At 43.9% G+C, this 19,480-nt stretch overlaps 1 protein-coding gene across 2 annotated transcripts in view; it reads left to right on the top strand.

The window, feature by feature from the left end:
* Positions 1-390: 390 nt before the first annotated feature.
* The window catches only part of LOC129698980 (SH3 domain-binding protein 4-like), a 76,770-nt gene continuing 57,680 nt past the window's right edge, over positions 391-19,480 (top strand). The window contains exon 1 of one of the 2 annotated variants that reach the window (XM_055638522.1): positions 391-542. The gene's annotated coding sequence lies outside the window, so the exon portion shown is untranslated. Of the gene's footprint in view, positions 543-5,693; positions 5,712-19,480 lie in introns of those variants that run through there. The other variant, XM_055638523.1, reaches the window with a different exon arrangement.

The following is a 19,480-nucleotide window of genomic DNA, read 5'->3' as shown; positions in this document are numbered from 1 at the left end:
ATTTTAGATGATCAGCCATGATCATATTGAATGGCATTTTAGATGATCAGCTCGGTGCTGGCTCGAAGAGCCGAAAGGTCTACTCCTGCACCTATTTTTCTATGTTTCTAAATGTGGGCCGTCTCTTTGCCCGCACAAATGAACTCGATCTGCTGAATTCCCCAGATTGTTTCTTGTTGTCGACCCCAGCATCTCCAGTCTCTGGTGTCTCCAGGGTGCTGCGTGGAGGACTGACTGAACAAACTCCACTGCCGAGCACGACACTCTGCACCAAAGATCCTAGAGGAACGTCACGTACTACACGCCAGCCCATTGTATTTCGGAAGAGTGGTCGATCTTGTTCCTCTAGGATCTTTGCTCTGCACTTCCCTGACCCACCGGAGGACGGCGCGCGCTCCAGGCGGTGCTCGGTTTGGGAGCGCGCGTGTCGGCCGCGCGCCGGCGGCGGGAGCGCGCTGTCGTCCGCGCGCAGGAGAAGCTTCGGCTCATTGTGCGGAGACGGAGCTGGCGGGTCGGAGCGAGTCTGGAGGATCCGGCGCATCGTGAGTTCGTGGCCCCGGGAAGGAGAGGAGGGGGAGAGGAGCAAAAAGAGGGGCGATGGGTGGGAAGAGAGGGGATAAGGGGACAAGTGGGAGGATAGAGGGGGGCGATAGTGAGGGAAGAGGGATGAGACGAGAGGAACAAAAGAGGGGGTGAGGAGAGGAGGTGGTTCGGGAGAGCAAGGTGGGTGGGGGGGGGAGAATGGGGCAGAAGGAGGGGAGAGCTGTGGGGAGCAGATGGACAGGGGCTGAGGGAGAGGAGATGGGGCGAGGGAGAGAAGAAGAGGAGATGGGGCGAGGGAGAGAAGAAGAGGAGATGGGGCGAGGGAGAGAAGAAGAGGGGGTAAGGGAGAGGGGATGGGTGAAGGAGGAGATGGAGTTATGGGAGGGAGAGTCCGGTGAGAGGGAGGAGTGGTGCAGTAAAGAATTGGAGACTGGAAGACAGTAGTGGAGGGGCATATGATAGGGGAGTGGATGAGGAGTGGAGAATCACACGGCATGGAAACAGGCCCTCAGCCCAACTTGTCCATGCCGACCAACATGTCCCAACTGCGCTAGTCCTATTTGCCTGCGTTTGATCGATGTCCATCTAAACCTTTCCTATCCATGTACCTGTCTGCATGTCTTTTAATTGTTGTTATAGTATCTTCTTCAACTGCCTCCTCTGACAGCTTGTTCTATATATCCACCACCCTCGGAGTGAAAAGCTGCCCCTCATGTTCATATTAAATCTTGCCTCTCTCACATTAAACTTGTCCTCTTGTTTTTGATTCTCCTACCCTGATCTCCTATAAGATCACCTTTCAGTCTTGGATGCTTGAAGGAATAAGGGGACAAGTGGGAGGAAACCAAGAACCTTTCTCTGGAGCGCAGAAGGTTAAGGGGGGACTTGATAGAGGTCTTTAAAATGATGAAAGGGATAGACCGAGTTGATGTGGACAAGCTTTTCCCTTTGAGAATAGGGAAGATTCAAACAAGAGGACATGACTTCAGAATTAAGGGACAGAAGTTTAGGGGTAATATGAGGGGGAACTTCTTTACTCAGAGAGTGGTAGCGGTGTGGAATGAGCTTCCAGTGGAAGTGGTGGAGGCAGGTTCATTGGTATAATTTAAAAATAAATTGGATAGGCATATGGATGAGAAGGGAATGGAGGGTTATGGTATGAGTGCAGGCAGGTGGGACTAAGGGGGAAAAAAATTTTGTTCGGCACGGACTTGTAGGGCCGTGATGGCCTGTTTCCGTGCTGTAATTGTTATATGGAATATAGCCCTAGCCTGCCCAACCTCTCCCTGTAGCTCAGACCCTCATGTCATGGCAACATCCTCGTAAATCTTTGCACTCTTTCCAGCTTAACAAAATCCTTCCTGTAGCAGGGTGACTTAAACGGAACACAGTGCCCAAAGTGTGGCCTTGCCCATGTCTCGTACAACTGTAACATAACATCCCAACTTTTTTACACAATACCCTAATTGGATGAAGGCTAATGTACCAAAAGTCTTCTTGATCATCCTATCTACCTGTGACACCACTTTCAGGAAACTATTAACCTGCATCCATAGATATCTCTGTTCTACAAACTGCTCAGGGCCCTACCATTCAATGTGAAGGTCCTACCCTGGTTTGATTATCCAATTTGCAACACCTCACGCTTTGCTGCATTAAACTCCATGAGCCATTCCTGATCGGCTTGCCCAGCTGTATTTTTTCATAACTATCTTCACTATATATAATACCTCCCACTTTAGTGTCACTAGCATACTTAGTGGAGGGTGTGTGGGGGAGAGAGTGGTGGGGAGAGCGAGAGAGACGGAGATGTATACCCAGGAGAGTGACTTTAGGCGCAGTCTGGGAGTGATCCGGGATGATTCAGAAGATAAAGAAATTAGCAAGGAGTGCGTGTTGTCAGGTTGCAGTGAGCTTGTACTGTTCAGAGGGAAGGATTCAAATTAGTTTATTAACATATATACATCATAGTTTACATGTAGTGCACAAAATAAACAGTATATGTGGTAATGGTGGCTCCGCTAATAACTACATTGATGAGTGCAAAACAGCAGAGTTGTGCATGATTGTAGTGTCATCTGATTGCAAAAGTAGTGCCCCCCCCCCCCCCCCCCCCCCCCACCCCCCCCCCCCCCCCCCCCCCCCCCCCCCAAAAAAAGTACAATAACAGAATAACTGAACAAAATTGTGTTGAGAGTAAAAGTATGGCAGTACCTCTGGAAAGGGGGTGTGAGAGAGGTAATTGTTTCAGAATATCAATAACAGAGGGGAAGAACTGCTCTTAAGACTGGACATCTGGGCTTTCAAGCTCCTGCATCTTCTCCCAGAAGTTAGAAGAGAGAAATGGGTTTGAGGTTAGTATTGGGGTAAATGTTGTGATTGATGAGGAGGATATTGATGGATGGGGAGTGTAGAAGATGGCAACAGAAGTGAGGATGAGATATGGGCTGAAACAGTGGGAGAGAGCATGGGAATGGCCATTTGAGAGAGCTGATGGTCGGAGATAGAGAGAGGTTTGTCAGAGAATGGAAATGAAAAAGGGCAGTGTCAAGACTTAAGAGAGAGTTAGGCGGGTGGGTGGAAGTCAGGAGAGAAGGTGGGGGATCTGTTTTGTAATGTGCTAGACACAGATTATGTCATTAGGATCTTTCCACCCAGGAGAAGTGTAGGTGCTCCCTGGAGAGAAGGTCAATGTCATGCGTAAATAAGAACTAGCGTATCACTAATACAGCAAACGTCCCTAATGGGCGCAGTCTGTGTGTTCCTTATCTGGTCAATATTTATGTTAGTCTTTCCTTTTTTGTTTAGAGATGCGAGCAATCAAGTAAAATTAGCCAATTTTTAGCAGGTTCATTTATTTTCACTAACATTGGAACAGTATCTGTGTCTAATACAGTGTGATGTTGAAGTAGTTCTGTGTAAATTCAGCATTTTAGTGGCTTACCAGCTTAATGTTACAAATGAATTATTTTACAACTGAGAAGCCCTGGAATTTAGTTTGTCCATACTCAAGTTAGTTGTGATAAATCATTTTTTCATGATCAAATGTGATTGTTAATGCACTGCACTGACACATTTATTCCTGGCCAGGGTGCTGTTCCGATGTGTCTAATTGGCAAATAAATTATAGAGGTTGACAGCCTACGCTGTGCTGAAAGACAGAGCTACCTGCTGCTGTTTACATTTCAATTGTGAAACTTAATTAGTCTGAATTGTTACACCCAATTTACCTTGTTGTATTGCAACACTTTCAATCAATCTTGAGAGCTTAATGTAGATCGGTCACATTTACCGTACATTGACCCTCTACACATTGGGAGTTGGGGTAAACAGTAATAGCAACTGCTTTTGCTACTTCAATACACCCACAACTAAGACTCCACTTATTCCATGGCAGCCCTGGTGTTCCATGCCTTAAACCCCTGTCCCACGGTACAAGTTCATTCCAAGAGTTCTCCCAAGTTTGCCCTGATTCGAACTCGGAGATTTATGGTAATGGCCAATCGTCGGTACTCGGGGTTCTCGTGGACATTTTTCATCATGTTGAAAAATCTTCATGAGTCTTCCTGTGCTTACCTGCCGTTAGCGAATCTTCCAGAGCACCTGCCGTTAGCGCTAAGAGACGCCCCCGAGCTCCGACGTACCCATGCGTACCGACGTACACGTTCGTTCTCCGTGCTTACCACGCTTGATTTTTTTTAAACTTGGGAGAGCTCTTGGAATGAACTCGTACCATGGGACAGGGCTATTAATGTTTTCTTGACCTTCTCTAACTTTGCCGGTGGTCAAGGGATCAAAGTGGTATTTGCAGAATTTTTACTACCTTGACTGACATTCTGAGTAGGGATTGGCAACTGTGGCAGGGTGCGATAAATCACTTTAAACTGTCCAAAGATGATTGGTTTATAGAGCCACAGTTAAACAGCATGAAGGCAGGCCCTTCGTCCCAACTCATCCATGCTGACCAAGTTACTTAACTGAGCTAGTGCCATTTGCATTTGCCTGGCTCAGATCCCTCCAGACCCTTTTCGATCCATGTACTTGTCCGAGTGCCTTTTAAATGTCCTAATTGTTAGTTGGGACACTTTCATTATGTTTGGAGTTTTACAGCAGTTGCCGCATGCTATTGCTGATGTCTATTTTCCCTGGCTAATTTCCAGTAGTGATTTGAATGTTTTGTATGTGTGTTTTGGCATAGAATTTTAACTAAGGGAGCACCTCGATTATGCCTTAAATGCTATGTAAAAGCAGTTTGCAGCTTACAAGGACGAAGCTTGAGAGGTCTTGACATTATTCTTTTTCTGGTTAAAGATAATTCTTCTGATTAACAATTTTACTTATTCTTCCCCCACACCCCCACACTACCGAACCATCCATTTTATTCTACTACCCTAAGTGCAAATGGGCGAAAGAAACAAAGATATTTGGTCTCCATTTTATCTTCAGTCATTGTGGAACTTTTCTGTATTGTTATTCTCCCAGCTGGTGGTTGAAATAACATAACGGAGTTTTCATTTCCTGGGGAAAATTGGTCTGGTACAATTAGAAACAGGAATGTGGGCCTTTCAGGCCTCCGAGTCTGTTCACTGTTCAATCAAGTTCTTGCTGAGCTCTGATGTCGCCCCATGTGCCTGCGGTTGTCCCTCGATGCTTAGTACCTTTAGTCGCCAACTATTTTACCATTCTCATATTTGGAATTATTGCTGTACATAACATTTGGCAAATGCACAATAATATGGTGACACCAAACTTCCACCACATTTTATGTTAACCTTTTCATTCCTGTCTGAATGGATTCTAATGTTACACCATTCCTATTACTAAACTCCCCAACTAGTGTAAATAGCTTAACCCCTTCAATCTTTCTAGTTTCCATTAACATTTCCAAATTTCCATCAAATCACTATTTGACCTTCCAAATCCCACGAAACGTGAGCACAGTTTGTAGTCTCTTTTTGTAATTTAACCATTAGACATGAATATTTATTTATTTTCAGTATATTTGCTGCCTCTGCCAAGGCCAGCATTTATTGAAAAGGAGGTGCGAGTGAGCTGCCTTCTTGAACCTCTGTAGTCATAAGAAGACTCATGAAGATTCAAACAGCTGTATTGCATGGAAACAAACCCTTTGGTCCAACTCATCCATGCCGACCATGTTGCCTAATCAAGTTAGTTCTGCTTGTCCTCACCTGACCCATTTCATTCTAACCTTTTCTTTCCAAGTATTTATTTTCATGTCTTTTAAATGTTATTATTGTGTCCGCTTCAAATGGCAGCTCATTCCCTATACCTACTATTCTCCATGTAGAAAGAATTGTTCCTTTGTTTCCTTTTTAAATCTTTTCCCTCTCACCTTAAACCTGAGACTCCCATCCCTGGGTGGAAATATTCCGACAGTGCTGTTTTGGAGCAAGTTCCAGGTTCAGAACCAACGACGATGAATAGTCAGTGGTATTTTCAAGTGAGGGTTGTGAGTGATTTGGAAGGGAGCCAATAAGTGGTTATGCTCCCTTGTTTCTTGTTGGTGGAGCCAGGGCTTGTGAGGTTCTATCAGAGTAGCCTGGGCGAGTTACAAGCAGCATATTGAGGAGTTGCAGTCTCTGTAAACACAGTGTGGAGAATGAATGTTTGGGGTGGTGGATGGGGTAGTGCAATTATCTTTCACTCTAAAACAGTCGTAACTGAATTATCAGCACAATCCTAACTAGGGTTTTGAATAATAACAAAATATTAAAGTTCCATAGTTTTGGTGAAATCCCTTGAGGTTCAGAAATTAATATAACAGCTAATGCCTAAAATACTCTTCCCTGTTGCTCTACCCCTCTGTCTTGAGCCTGTGTTTCATTAGTGACCATCTCAGGGATAAATCTACTGACAAGTCAGTGAGGCATGATCTGTTTAAGATGGAACCCCAAGGAACTATGCACAATCATATTTTGGCACGTAAATTTGTGCTGTGCTTTTTTTCCCAACCTTGTTTATCTTTGAGGTGTGACACAAATTAAAAATATTCAGGTGTTGATTAACCAGGACTTTTTTGCAACTGTCACATTGCCTCCTTGGTTTTGTAATCTTCTATATGTAAACATTAATGTTTTGATTATTTTCTAAAGCTGTCCATGATATTTTAACAATCAACATGTTTGGGTTCCAAGGTCTCCTTGAATCTTCACCTTTTACCATCTTTATTGTGATTTATAAAATCCATTTGGCCCAAAGTTTAAAATAAACTTGCTGATATTGAAACCCATGAGTTATGGTTTCTCCCTCTCTCTTAAAAATTACTATATCTATGTTTCCTTAGCATTTTATAATTCTAAGAAAATAAATAATCGCAAATCTGACTTTGCACTCTGCCTCTGGTTTAAACCAATACCTAAAGAGTTTACAGCGGCAAGCTGCTGCTTCTGTTCCCAGCTCTAAGTCAGCTTGTTGGCCAGAGGTCTGAGAAGCGATATGTTGAGAGGTTTTGTTCATAACATTGTTGCCATTCATGTCACCCCCTTCCTTGGGTTGAGGAGTTTCGCTGCTGGGCTCAGCCACTCAGTCCAGCAGCAAAAGAACTGTGGACTGTAGTTCTGCATTGCCCGTTCTTCTTGTGTCAGGGATAAAATAAACCACCCTCATTCTGTACCATCTCATGGAATGGATGAGCATCAGATGAGGAAGGTCTCGTCTTGGTTGTGGTGGCCTCAGCAGAATAATGCTCTTGAGAACTGTTGTGTTAGCAGGTCCAGGACTTTCAAGAGGAAGTAGGGGTGAGAATGAAAGCTATCTACTTCTGCTTATTGTGCCGTTCCCTTGCAACATATTGGTTTTGCCTTCCATACAACAATGACAGCAGGGCAGCAACTTTCTGCATCCTATCTTTGGCTGCCTTGGGCGAGTTGGTAAACTGTACCTGTACAGTTCATGTCAGCATGGCTCCAGATACCTTTCTCTGTGAGATCCTGCCTTCCAGTTCTTCTTGGCGGAAACCATGTAATGGATGTATTTACTCCAGTGCCTTGTGACGCCCACCAGGCTCACCCGCTGTCAGGACCATCATCGTTTGCTCATGTATTTTTCCACATGGAGCAGTAAAAGACTGACCAAAGGAAAGGGGGGGGGAGGGGGGGGCTGGGGGGAGAATTAATGGAAGGAGGGGCTGAAGAGATTTGGATCGCAGGGCAAGAGAGGGAATGTAAAGAAAAGAACATGCTTGCTTCTTTAGCTCATCTCAATTCATTTATTTGGCATTTATTGTTTTGCCTTACTTATTAATCAATCATCACCCCTCCTTCCCCTCTACCCTCTACCATCTTTGCTATAGTTTTGGTGTTCCTCAGGGATAGGTGCTGGGGCCACTGCTTTTTATCATCTATATTCAACCTCTTGGCAATATTCTCCGTCATTTTGGAATCAATTGTCACTGCTACGCCGATGATACACAACTTTAACTCTCCACAAAACCAAACACCTCCCTTCCCCCAACTGCCCTCACCACCTGTCTTCAAGCTATCAGCAACTGGATGTCACTCAACCTTCTAAAACTCAATGGAAATAAAACAGAAATCATGCTAATTGGCTCAAAGTCCACACTCTCCAAAACCCACCCGTTCACCATTTCAGTTGATGGCTCACCCATACCCACCTCCTCCCATGCCAAAAGTCTCGGCGTCATTCTGGACAGTACACTTTCCTTTGGCCTCCACATCAACAATGTCACACGCTCTGCATACTTTCATCTCCGCAACATCTCCAGACTCCGCCCCTCCCTCTCCAAAGACAATACAAAAGTCCTCATCCACGCTCTGGTCACATCCCGCATCGATTACTGCAACGCCCTCCTCACTTGCACCTCCAATAAACGTTTTCATTGCCTCCAATGCATTCAGAACTCTGCAGCCCGGATCATCACCCGCACCAGATCATCGGACCACATCACACCCATCCTTACTCAGCTCCACTGGCTCCCTGTGCACCACCAGATTAACTACAAGATTTTACTGCTGACCTTCAAAGCCCTCCACCACCTTGCTCCCCAATACCTCTCTGACCTGCTGCTACCATACACTCCTTCCCGGTCACTTCGTTCCTCCTCAGCTGCAATTTTAACTGTCCCCACATTTAGACTCAGCACCATGGGTGCCAGAGCCTTCAGCTGCTCTGCCCCATGTCTCTGGAACACTCTCCCACCTCCCATCCGTCACCTGGACACTATCGATCAATTCGAATCACAACTCAAAACACACCTGTTTAGATTAGCATACCCGACATAACTTCCACCATGTTCACCCTGATTTTAATGACTTAAAATGTTTTGTGTATTTTTTTTTGTTTTTGTTTTTTTGTTTTTAATCAACTTGATTTTAATATTGATAAACGTATTGTGATTTTATGTCCTGTAAGGTGTCCTTGGTGTCCAGAAAGGCACCAACAAATAAAATGCATTATTATTATTATTATAGTTTTGTAAGGCAGCCAATTTAAATCATGAAATGGTCAATTTGAGGTATGTGTGTGTTTTTCTCTCAGTCCAAACAATCTGGTCTCTGGTTACCTTACACCTCTGTGAGAGTGCACTCAAAGCTCTTGCTTTCAAAACTACAGTAGCTGGGTGAGTAATAGTCAGACGACTTTACAAGAGTTCACTCTTGGACATCTTCCGTTCCTCAGAAGTGAAGGGGAAGCAAATCATCCTCAGCCCTGAGGGACTGCGGTGATGGGATGGGAACTTTCCTGAAGCAGTGATGGGAACTTTCCTCATTTTTACCTCTCTTGTCCAAAGAGCAAAAATCAAAGTGCTGCAGGAACTCGGTTGATCAGGCAGCGTTTGGGGAAGGCATGGACAGGCACTGTTTCAAGTTGGAACCCTTCTAGAGCAAACTTTAGGACTATTCTTTCCAAAACTATGATTTTAAATTATGCTGATCGTGACCATAAATAAATAGGCCATCTGCCAAAATTGTGTATGTTGGATCATGGGATGTACTGTAAAGCTTTGAGCAATGTCCATAGATTCATAGATACATAGACAATGGGTGCAGGAGTAGGCCATTTGGCCCTTCGAACCAGCACATCCATTCAATGTATTCATGGCTGATCATCCACAATCAGTACCCCGTTCCTGCCTTCTCCCCATACTCCTTGATTCCGCTAGCCCCAAGAGCTCTATGTAACTCTCTTTGAATGCATCCAGTGAATTGGCCTCCACTGCCTTCTGAGGCAGAGAATTCCACAAATTCACAACTCTCTGTGTGAAAACGTTTTTCCTCATCTCGGTTCTAATTGGCCGACCCCTTATTCTTAAACTGTGGGCCCTGGTTCTTGACTCCCCCAACGTCAGGAACATGTTTCCTGCGTCTACATCCCCTCTCATGCTACTAAATTCCAGTGAATACAATCCCATTCTTTCATCATATGACAATTAACTTTGTGCACCTATGCTACACTCCCTCAATAGCAAGAATGTCTTTCCTCAAATTAGGAAACCAAAACTGCACACAATACTCCAGGTGTGGTCTCACCAGCGCTTGTTCAACTACAGAAGGACCACTTTGCTCCTATACTCAACTCCTCTTGTTATGAAAGCCACCATGCCATTAGCTTTCTTCACTGCCTGTTGTACCTGGACAAAGCTGCCAAGTAGTATGGATTTTCCGGATTTTGTACAGAAATGCGATAAGAATACGGATGTACGGATTTGCTTTGTAAAATATGGATTTTTTTAAAATCGGTCAATCTCCGCTCTCCTTCACCTGCCGCTCTGCTGCCGAGTAGGACCGGGTCTTGGCGATCTTTCTAAACTGTCTTTCCCTGTCACATATTCCGCCTGGGTTGCTTGCGTCCGGATAGCATGAGCGTTGAATTCTCCCAGTTTTGCTAGCCCTTGCTGTCTCCTCCCCTTCCTTAACCCTCAAGCTGTCTCCTCCCGTCCCCCCGCCCTCGGGCAGCTCCGCCTCCCTTTTTCCTTCCTTCTCTCCCCCCCACCCCCCATCAATCTGAAGAAGGGTTTCGGCCCGAAACGTCTCCTATTTCCTTCCCTCCATAGATGCTGCTGCACCCGCTGAGTTTCTCCAGCATTTTTGTGTACCTTTCCCTGTCACTCACCTTTCTCACGGACTTTCAACCTAATAGTCTCTTCTCTCTGCTTCTGCTTCTCCGTGCTCCGCGTTAGGCCTGCCAGTAAATTCAAATGAGCGTTTCATTTAGCTTGGTATGTTGTAGACTTTAGGTCTCCATTTCCATTTATAAAATACTGTGAGATGATCCAGAGTGTGGTTCATCTGATTATTCTCTATTCACCCATCCACTGATCAGCACTTCATGTGGACAATTGGGTAACCGTAACGCTGAATGTTTTAAATATAGTATTGCCCACGTTGGGACCCAAGATGTGGGCAAGATGTCCAGTGTTATCAAGCCCTAAGAAGAGAGTAATGCATTGAAATAAAATAATTGTTAAATATTAGTATTGAGTGTGGCATATCAGAAACATCACAACGTGGGAGTTTTAAAGAGCTGGTTTTGATGTTCATTAATGTTTTCAAACACTTGCCTTTGTTTTTTGGCTACAGAGTAAACAATTGAGCCTGTTCACTGTTGAATGTTATGCTTTGGGAAACAAGGCAAGTGGCTTGTTCTTTAAAAAAAGTTTTAGCTTGGCTGTTTCTGTTGTAGCTGGCGGTAGAGTTAATGGCCTGTCCCACTTTCACGACCTCTGCCGAGTTTGCCCTTGACATACTCGCAGCATGGTCGTCACGAAGTCGTAGGTAGGTCGTGATGCTAGTCGTAGGTACTCGTGGCATCAAGTAGGTCGGGCCGTTTTTCTAGCCTGATGAAAAATGTCCACAAGTAAAAAAGGTTGTGAATTAGGTCGTGAAAGTGGGACAGGCCCTTTAAACTTTTCAATGTATGTGTTTCATGAGGAAGCTAGCATTTCTAGAATGACCTCAGGATATCCCATAGTGTATTGCAGCTGCAATACCAGCGTTGGTTTCTGTAAGCCACAGGTAATTCTGATTTGGGTTGCTGTTTCAGAGCCAGTGGAATGGAATTACAGCATAGGATCACAGCATTTCCCATAGGTCAGATAATCAAATAGTTAAATAATCTAATATATATCCCTTCATGTATCCCTTCATTATTACCTCCTCTGCAACCACAATGGACCATTGTGGGCTCCACCATTCTTCGGTCATCGGTGCTGGCCCTGATTTGTTCTGAACCTTTTCATACCTCTAGTTTCTCTCTCCCGTGACTCTGTCTGAAGAAGGGTCTTGACCCGAAACGTCACCTATTCCTTTTCTCCAGAGATGCTGCCTGACCTGCTGAGTTACTTCAGCATTTTGTGTCTATCTTCGGTGTAAATCTACAATTCCTTCCTACACTATTGTAGTGATGTGTTTGGTAAGTGATAAATACTGACCATGATACCAGGCAATAACTACCTGCTCTTCAAATAATGCTGTGGTGCTTGTTAAATCTACCCTACATAGTATATTGGGACTGGGTTTAGCATCTCATCTACAAGGATAGGATGAATGGTGCACAGGAATATTAGTCTCCTCCTCTGTTATGCTGTGTGAACTCTCAACTGCAGTCAGTAGCATAGACAAGTTTGATTAACACAGCTTGTAAAAGTAATTGAGATTGTTAGGCAAATATGAAACCAGTATATGTACTGTCAATGCTACCTTGCTATAATTTGAAAATGTGGTGCAGGATAGTTGCGTAATGTGGATGAATATTCTACTGCTCATTAAAGCTGTTATTTGGTGGGGGGGGATTAGTGTTTTTGTGTCTGATGCTCTACCTGATGCTCCACTTCAATTCAAGCCCCGATCACTGTTTACATCAGAACGACCGGTCAGTCGTTGCATGGTAATTGGGCATTTGCATGAAGGGGTGAAGCAAGCCCAGTGTGCACTGTTGTGATAACATGCCCGGCAAATGAAACTCTTGGAAATAATTGGCTCCCTCTGTAATGACACGTTCAGATGTTTGGTTTAACTCCCTACGTCCTGTTCAGCTCACTATTGGCCCACATTGAATGACTCCTTAGCCAACAAATGGATTTTGTCAGCAATCCAGCTGAGTACTGGAAACACATTTTCAAAGTGTTATCCCAGTGTTAGCATTTCATTGGTGAAATCAAATGTACACAGCGCTGATCCTTCCAATGAAGGCTGCGTGGAAACTGTCTGGTTTGACTTCTGTCGTCCAAAAGATTTCTTTCTCCTGTTGATGTTTTCACTTCAGTTCTCTCATTATACTCAAAATATTATGTTTCAATGTTAAAGATAGTGCATAAAGCAACCCTCAGCCGTTGCAATTTAAATTGTGTTTATGCAGTTATTGAATTGATTAGTCAGAGTCGTACAGCAGAGAAATAGGCCCTTCGGCCCACCTCATCCATGCCAACCAAGACATCCCATCTAAGCTTTTCCCACCTGCTTGTGTTTGGCCCATATCCCTTTAAGCATTTCCTGTCCATGTACATGTCCAAATATTTTTAAAATGGTGTTATTGTACCTGCCTTGACTATTTCCTGCGCAGCTCGTTCCATGTATCCACCAGCCTCTGCATGAAAAATGTACCCCTCTCTTTCTTATTGAATCTTGTACCTCTCTTCTTAAACCTATATCCTTGTTTTTTTTATTCCCATACCCTGGGTAAAAGACCCTGTTGCATTCACCCTATTTTCTCCTCATGATTTTATATACCTATTAGACCAAGTGCAGTCCCGTTGGGTCTGTTCCCGCAACGCACGGTTGCGAGGAGAGGGGGCGGCCTGAGGAGTCACACGCACACTAACTAACCCTCTCACACATATACACACACGCACACACACACACACACACACAAAAACACACTAACTACCCCTCACACACATACACACACAAACCACCCCCATTGATATTATATTAAGAAGGGACGGAGGGAGGAGAGGGGTGGGGCCGCCCAGCAGCCGTCGGCCTCAGAGTGAGCCTCATCTCCATGGCCTCGCAACCTCGGTGCTTCAGACCCCGAGTACGGCGGGAGGGGTGGAGGGTGAAGTGGGCGGGCGGGCGTGATCCCAAGTGAGCCTGCGGGCCACCAGCGGGGACGGCGAAAATCAGCGGGGAAACAGCCGATCTGTGGCTTCCACCAGCGTGACAGAGCCGGTGGGGAGGGGGGGGGGGGGAGTGAAGGAGAGCCGGGTGGCAGCTGAGCGCGTGGGCGGCTCAAGGTGAGCGGGCGGTTGGAGCGGGCGGGCGTAGGAGTCCAGATGCGGGAGGCGTGGCACGAGCGTACTTGAAGGGACGGGGGGGGGGGGGGGAGTGGAGGAGAGCTGGGTGGCAGCTGAGCGGGCGGGCGTAGGAGTCCAGATGCGGGAGGCGTGGCGCGAGTGTACTTGAAGGGACGGGGGGAGTGGAGGAGAGCCAGGCTGCCAAATGAAGAGAGAGAGAGAAGCGGCTTGGATTGGTTGGCATGTGGGTATTGTGACGTCAGCAGCTGGTAAGAGCCGTTTAGATCTTAAAAATTTAGTTTTGTTTGAGTTTTGCAACTGAACCATCCTATCAACAACTAGTGAGCAATCCGGAGGAATTTTCTATCTCACTGGAGACCCTAAAACTATCTTTAATCGGACTTCTTGAAGAAGGGCCCCGAAACGTCACCCATTCCTTCTCTCCAGATATGCTACCTGTCCCGCTGAGTTTCTCCAGCATTTTATGTGTACCTCCGATTTAGACCAGCATCTGCAGTTCTTTCCCACGCATCTAATTGGACTTTACTGGACTTTAGCTTGTACTAAACTAGATTCCCGTTATCATGCATCTGTACACTGTGGACGGCTCGATTGTAATCATGAGGTCTTTCCGCTGACTGGTAACTAAAAGCTTTTCACTGTACCTTGGTACACGTGACAGTAAACTAAACAATAAATAATTTCAGTGAGCTCAGTCAGACAATAAACTAAAACTGGCACTTTAGCTGGTATGGCAAGTAGTATGTTATGTCCCTTAATTTTCTGAAGTTGCGTTCGGGTGGGAACTTTATAGTTTCTACTGCTAAGTACTGGCACTGACAAATTAGGAGGTAGAGCGCGGTGGAGAATGGTTTATTCCCCTCGGTAACCATCTTATTGAATGGCAAAGCAGCATCGAGAGGCCAAAAGAGCTCTCATGCTGCTGTTATTTTGCACTGTGTTCTCTATTGTGACCATGGGCTGAATGAAGTCTCGACCTGTGTTGCAGTTGAATTCCAAATAACAGTGGCTGGGGACGGGCGCTCACTCTTGTCCACACAGATTGGATTCGAATCAAATATTCTTACCAGTAAATGTCATTCTGCACCCCTGTCTGCATTCATAAAATGATGGAAATCTAGATTCTTATCTGAAAAATGCACTCGCTGATTAAAATTTAAAATGTACTTGCAAGCTAGGAGCTCCATCGTTGTTAATATTAAATGCTGACTGTTTGATGTATGAAGAAACTGGAATTCGCTTTTCTTTGCTATATTCATCAGGTTCGAGTAGACTTGTTTGTTTTCCTGCACTATCTTGGAACTGATCCAAAAAAATATTCTCCGTGACATATGGTCTGGTTTATGCATGATTGCTTTTATTTCATTATTCTGTAAGCTTAATACGAATGGTGCAAGGACATACAAGATTTTGGGGTGTTCAAGATAAACAGTTAATTATATTTGAATTTTGTCAAATGTTTTTTTTAAATTGAAGGCATTATGAGTGTGTTCCAACTAAATGAGACGGTTAACTTTTGGTGAGTAAAATTCTCTTCACTCTTCATGCCCTTCCAGAGCTGTAGCCCATTAAAACATGCAGATGAAATCCTAGAACCATACAGCATAGAAACGGGCTCTCCTGGCCACCTCGTCTGTGCTGACTGTGATGCTAAACAACGCTATCCCATTCACCTGCATTAGGCTCATACCCCTCCACACCTTTTCCATCTAGGTACTTATCCAAATGCCTTTTTAATATCGTAATTGTATCTGGCTTTATCACCACTTCTGGCAGTTAATTTCTTATACTACCACCCTCTGTGTGAAAAGTACCAGTTTGGTCCCTGTTAAATCTCTCTGCTCTTACATTAAACATATGCTCCTGAGTTCTGGACTCCCTTGCCCAGGGAAAATGATTCTGACTGTTGATCCTCCCTACACCTCTCATAATTTTATAAACCTCTGAGATCACTCTTATTATCACCAAATAAAGTTCATGCTAATTGTGCTAAAGACACTAACAAGGATCTGATTCTTTGTGCTATAAGAACTTTATAATTTAATAAGAAATTATTGCAACCTAATATAACTGCCAAATTGTTGTCCATTAAGTAAAGCATTTTTCCAATATTCAGAGATTATTTTTCACAGGTGGTGGGCTACCCACACACTGAATAAAGTTTTTTTTTATTCAGCTCATTTTGCACCACATTAATCTAGAACAAGTTATCTGGCAATCGTGTTCTTCATGGAAGGATTGATATTCTGTGATATGTGAACACATTTGAGCTGGAGTAGGAAGGGAAAGCGGAAATACTTTATCTGAATTATTTTAGTCAGAGTGCACAGAAACTGTCCCTTTACACCATTCTGTCAATGCTGACCATTAATCTTAGTCCATTTATCAGCACTTGGTCCTTAGCCTTCATAGAATCATAAAGTGAAGCAGCACGGAGATGGGCCCTTTGGCATAACTTGTGCATGTCAATCAAGTTGCCTAACCGAGCTAGTCTCACTAGCCTAGGCCTGGTGAAGACTCAGTCAAGTGGGACTTTCCGATCTGCCAGTATTTGCCAAAATATATTTTAAATGTTGCAATTGTACCGGCCCCCGTTACTTCCTGTGGGAATTCCTTCCACATATGTGCCATTCTTTGTGTGGGAAATGTTGCCCCTCAGGCCTTTAGAAATCTTTTCCCTTTTGCCTTAAACATGTTCTCTAGTTTTACCCTCTGGGGAAAAAAAAACTGACCATTCTCGAATTACGCCCCTTTTACCTTATCGATGATTTTATGGACCTCTTATAAAATAATCCCTCAGGTAAAAACAAAAGACTCAGACAATCCAGCTTCTCCTTATAACTCAGGCACTGTAATTTGGTTTTGCAGCTATTGAACTTGGACAAAATGCAAATGATCAGCATTTAACTCTAAATTTGAATGTTTCTAATATTCTGCATGATTCAATATAATTCTTCTACCGCACCACCATTGTTCTTGTTCATTCTTTGAAGCTTTGCATTTGGCTGGTCCAGGCACCCATCATAGGCTTTATCCACAGCATCTACCTGTATTTATGTAACGTTGTAGACTCCCCAAGCTGGCTCATATGATCAAGGCTTTTCTCTGTACCTGGGTAAAAGAGGAAGGTTTCAAAGTCTCCAAGGGTAGAAAGAGAGGCTGAGAAGAGGGGAGCAATTCTTGATCCGAGTTACTTGGCAACTGATGACACAATGGTTGATTGATTATATTCAAAGGGCCAACAATTAAGCCACATTTGGAATATTGTGTGCAGTCCTGGCCACTGCATAACTGGAAGAATGTGCAGACAATGAGAATGTGCAGGGGAGACAATTAGCTATAAGGAGAGGTTGGTAAATTTGGACTGATTTCCCTGGGACATCAGAGGTTGAGGGGCAACCTGACAGAAGTTATGAGAGGCACAGACAAGGTTGATGGTCAGAGTCTGTTTGCCAGGATGGAAATGTCAAATTCTAGAGGGCATATGTTCAAAGGGAGAGGAGAAAAGTTTAAAGGAGAATTGTTAGGCGAGTTTTTTTGCATAGATGGTGGTATGTATCTGGAATGTACTGTCTGCAGAGGTGGCAAAGCTACAGATAATAGCATATGCACAGGCAGGGAATGGTGGGATATAGATCCTAGGCAGGCAGATGGGATTAATTTGGCGTTATGGTCAACACATGCATCGTGGGCTGAAGGACCTATTTCGGTGCTGTGCTGATCTATGTTTCATATTCTGTATCAGAGCCAAATGATTGAGAACAACTGGATTTAGACAACTTGCCCAAGTAATAAAATTAACAAAACCTGCTCGACACAGCTTTAACAAAGTGAATATCTATGGAGCTGATGCACTACGATGCTGAGAACTATATTCTGCACTCTGTATCTTCATATCTACTCTATCCATTGTACTTGAATTTGACATGATTATATTATATATTATTTGCTCTGATTGGATAGCATACAAAACAAAGCTTTTCATTGTGCCTTGGTACACATGACAATAACAAAACCTAAACCTAAAATGAGTGGAAGAATAATAGATGTGCAAAGAGGTGATTTACCTTTGTGAATGAACATCTTTCTTGCCAGGAGCTCTATCGATCAGAGCTCGAGCTTTACAAAGTGACAGCTGGCTTTGATGGTTTTATTGCTTGCAGAAAGTTTGAAATAGGTTGAGAGTATTGGAACACTCCTGAGCACAATGCAGCCCCCTACAGGCAGACATTTCTGACAGGTGGAATTTAATTGGAATGGAGGCGGTATCACAATTAGCTTTCAAAGAGTCGTTTCTTAAAATAAAGGATTGTAATTTTGAGCAGTGGGTGTTCTATCCCTCAGCTAACTGAACATATCCTTGCTGATGGCTTATCTACCTGGGGACATGAGCATTTGTCAATTACCAGAGACTGGATAGATTTCGACGAGCCCTAGGTATGACTTGCAAGCCACCTGGTTGAATATAAGTAATGGCTCAGTCAATGAATGCATCAATCGAGTAACGCAGGTCAAGATGACATGTTGGAGTCCTTGGGCAAGATTTATTTGGCAATCTGTCAGATATTCACAGGGAAATAAAGTAGATCAGGGCAGTTTTTGAGGTCTTTAGTTTCACACTAAAGAACAGATGCAGGGAATTGGATTTGACAATGAGATTTATGTCTTTGGGTTCACTTGCTGGCTAGAGTGGCTGCAGTAAGTGGTCTTTTGGGAACTCAACAATAGCAGATACAGGAGAGGTGTATTTTGAATCTGGCACTTGAATATTTTGAAAAATTAGCAGTCGATGGATGTTTGACAGGCAAGGGATGGAATGAAAACAGGTTAGCGTTAAATGTAGCCACCAGTTTTTCCCACACTGTAGATCTACCAACCATCGTTACAAGCAGTATAATCTTTCAAGCCCCACATCACAGTCTTTTCCACTGAGCGTGCTATTGCAGATGAAGTACTTCATGCAGAACTATTACTGCACCTACGTTCTGGAAGTTCACAGGCAGTTTTTTTACAACAGCAACAAAAATATTAGAGAATGTCCTTTGCTCAAAAGCGCAAACATTCCAAAGGTCAAAAACTACATTCATGACAGTTGGCCATGGTGGATTATTATTGATAGAAGTAACCGAGCTGCCAAAAGTATTGAAAAGAGTTCACCAAGTCACTGAAGGATTCGTTTTCCATCTAAGTAACATGCATTCTCCAAATGAAGACTGACCTTTGCCCTTACGAGAATCATGCAACCATGTCAGAGCTAACCTACCTTCAATTTTAGTTAATTGATGTGCTATTTTGCACTTGCTTTGATCTCAATGCACCTTTTGAAGATGGACATTGTATCCAATGTTAATTCCAATAATAGTTCACTGTGATCCTTCTACTTAACGTGAGGTTCAAGGTCAATTTCTGGGACGGGGGTGGTGTCACAAAATTAACCACAGGCTCTGCCACTTTTACATTAAAATTCAGTGGTTCGCCCTACCTTTCTTTACCATAATTTACCATAATTACTTCTTTATTCTCCCTTTACTCTTTTGCTGTTAAGATGAGTGATTTATCCTGAGAGTGGGAATGTAAGGGTGCAAATAATCTGTCCAAATTTGGAGCAGTTCCACCAACACCAATGATCGGGAAAGGATGTGGTGTGTTAGACCCATGTGTCAGCTCGGGTAAGGGTAGCCTGCCCTGGAACGAACTCAATTT

This window comes from Leucoraja erinacea, chromosome 7 (assembly GCF_028641065.1).
Source record: "Leucoraja erinacea ecotype New England chromosome 7, Leri_hhj_1, whole genome shotgun sequence".
In the NCBI taxonomy this organism is placed as follows: Eukaryota; Metazoa; Chordata; class Chondrichthyes; order Rajiformes; family Rajidae; genus Leucoraja; species Leucoraja erinaceus.
The sequence above is the reverse complement of the archived record's forward strand: the minus strand, read 5'-3'. Positions and strand labels throughout refer to the sequence as shown.